The sequence below is a fragment of the Lissotriton vulgaris genome, chromosome 4_1, assembly GCF_964263255.1.
Source record: "Lissotriton vulgaris chromosome 4_1, aLisVul1.2, whole genome shotgun sequence".
In the NCBI taxonomy this organism is placed as follows: Eukaryota; Metazoa; Chordata; class Amphibia; order Caudata; family Salamandridae; genus Lissotriton; species Lissotriton vulgaris.
Window position 1 is genome coordinate 616,302,469 of NC_141691.1, and position 3,255 is coordinate 616,305,723.

Sequence of the window (3,255 nt, forward strand, 5' to 3'; positions counted from 1 at the left end):
TTAGAAGCTGAGCCACCCTCAGAGAGCAAGGCACAGAGTTCAGAAAGTAGGTGCGTGTCACTATCTTTACGAAGAAGCCATTTCTCAAAGCTAGTAAGGGGGCGGAGGACCCCGTTTTGTAACCCAGGAAGTCACCCAATGACTCAGCTGTAAGTAAGGTAGTGCGTCTGTCGCAAGAAGAGTAGTCTAGGTTGGTCAAAGGAGATAATCCCAGTAGAAAAAGTGAGCCCACATATTTGCAGCCCCCTTCACGCCATTGGTTAAAAGCTTCTGAGTTATACCCCGGAGGGAAGTCATGGCTGTTGATAATGAGCCTCACTGGGGAGGGAAACGTCTTCAGTCTATGTTTGAGGGCTTCGAAGTCCCACACCTTCATTGTAGTTGCTGTCACTGGCAAGGAGTATAGCACCCAAGTCCGGTGTTTGCGAGGCAGCCAGACCTCTCACCAAATATTAACGCCGGCACCTATCTGGTCCATAAAGGACCAACGTTTTCCTGAGAGGGGCAGTTCTACTCTACGATGTAGCGAAGTTGTGTGGCTTGGAAATAGCACACGATCAGAGGGAGCCCCAAATCTCCATCTTCTTTCGGACTTGACAGTGGTTTATGGTGGAGGCACAGCTTATTGATATTTCAAATGATTCAATTAGTTGCTATTTGTAATGTGTGCAACACTGGTGGAGCGGGGGTCAGTGGAATGGTTTGGAAGACAACGAGTATGCGTGGGAGCACTGTCATTTTAACCGTGGCAATGTGGCCAGTCCAGGCGAGATGTATTTGGTTCCATGAGGCTAATGTCCTGTTCGTCTGGGAGAGAAGGACATTGTAATTTACCACCAGGGTCATCGAGAGCATGGGCGCTAACTGTATACCAAACTTTGAGCTCTTCTGCATAGATGGGGAATCGTGAACTCAAGACTAACTCATGAGGAGAGGTGACTGATCGGTTCAAAGTCTGGAATTTTCGAAGATGGACTTTAAACCCTGAGATCTCACCAAATCTGTATAGTTCGTTTAGTAGGGATGGTAATGAGGTCATCCGTCAGATAAAGATAAGATGATATCATCAGGATTAAGGCTAATAGTGTGACCGTCTGCCCCATAATGAATGCAGATGACTTGCAAGTTGGCCCTCACCCTCTGAGCCATAAGCTTTATATACAGTGCAAAGAGAAGCAGGGACAGGGGGCAACCCTGAAGGGTCCCGTGTGTTCTAGGGAATGTGGAGGAGGAAATTCATTGGCACGGACAAAGGCCCGGAGAGTGCTATAGACCCAGCAAATCCATGTAATAAATTCATCCCCACACCCAAATTGGCAGAGGATCTCAAGCAGGTATGGCTAATAAACTCAGTCAAGAGCTTTCTCCGCATCAATGGGAAGAAATAGGGCCTCTTTTTGTGAATGCTGGTTAATGTCAATGAAATGCAAGAGTCGTTTAGTGTGGTGGCCACATTGCCTTGTAGGATTGACCCAGAGTTGGTCTCGGTCAACCAAGCCTGGCATAAGTGGCTTCAGGCGAGAGGCTAAAATCTTGGCAAAAAGTTTGGTGTCTATGTTAAGGAGAGAAATGGGTCTGTACGACCCGCAGTCTCTATGGTCTTTAGATGGGTTGAGTATTACCGAAATAGAAGCCTCCAGCATAGAGTCTGTCAGGGTGCCCGACTCGAGAAATTAGTTAACAAGCTGAAGAGGTGCTAACTCCTGACAGAAAGTTTTGTAAAATTTGGTTGTGAATCTGTCCGGCACTGGCGCTTTTGTATGGGTTGGTCGGGCTAAGATGTGATCACCAGCGGCAAACATGTCAAGGGAACGTCCCAGAGATAATGCAACGGGTCGCCTCTGTGGCCATCCGAGGAGGAATACAGTGAACTATAAAAATCCTTAAACGCTGAGGCAATCTTTGCATTCGTGTATACCTCCACACCATGAGCCGTGCAACTCGTATTCATGGAGGAAAAGAGGGTTCTGTTATAGCCAATGAGCTAACATGCGACAACAGCGATCAGTACTCAGATAAAATGTATGCTTTAGGCACAGAAGAGAGTACTCCGCCCTATCCAGGTCTAGACGTTCTATAAGGAGCTGTTTTTTCTCCAGTTCTCGTTTGACCCTGGGGGAGCTTGAGTGTTTAATCGACTCAAGCTCTGAGACCTGCTGTTCTAGTGGCTGGCATTTCTCAAGACTGATCCAGTTCAAGGCTACAGAGATGGCAATGAATTCACCACTCATGACAAGCTGGAGTGCCTCCCTAACCGACAATGAGGGGGTCTCCTCAGTGTCATTGATGTGGAGGTAGTCCACTAGTGCCGTACGCATAGCACTAACCATGGTAGGGAAATGCAGCAATGCTTTGCAAAGTCGCCAGTGTGATACACGGGGCTGAGTGACATCAAGTGGCAGAGTCAGGAAGATTGGGGCGTGACCTGAAAAGGATCCAGCTCTATGCTTGCCTCTCTGACGTACTACCAGGACTGAGGACGTAAGGAAGTGGTCAATGTGGGCGTATAATTTATGTGCCACCAAATAGAAGGTATAATCCCTGGAGGGGGGTGAAGGTGAAGCCAAATGTTACATAGTGCATAGTCAGCCAGCCATCCATCCATCCATAGCAGACCGTCAGCCGAGAAGGCTCCCACTTGAGTAGACCGTTGAATGGAGCGGTCAAGAATGTGATCCATCACTAGGCTTAATCCCCCCCTTCCCCCGCCCCCCCAAATCAGTATGACGGAGTCAGGATTAGAGAGGGCTGATGCTTACAAGCTGAAAATCGAAGATTATTGGCGCTCATTCGAGGCATAGATGTTGGCCAGGGTGAAGCTAAAGGTGCCCCATTGTATTCTAACAGCTAACAGACGCCCCTTGATTGCAGAAAGTGTGGATAGCTTGCTATTAAATTTCTGTGAGAGGAGGATAGCTACCCAATCCTTTGAAGGGTTTAAAGACCAGAGCTGGCATACGTCACCGCCGGATTTTTCCACAAGGGCCAGCACTGCTTTCCGCTTTACAGGGTTGTTTAGACTCCGGATCAGGGGAGTCCCACACTGAAAAAAATCTGTCAGAGTGAAGCCACATTTGGGCCATGGTATCTGAATCTGGTTTCGCTTCAGAAGGGGCACCCCTGACGTGTCACCATCTGGATCTCTTGCGCATCTTGTTGTTGTGGACACTGACCCTGCCCCATGGGAACAGTCCAGTCCGAACTACAAAAGCCATGGTGTGGAGTGCAAAAAACGATGGATTTAGGCCCAGATCC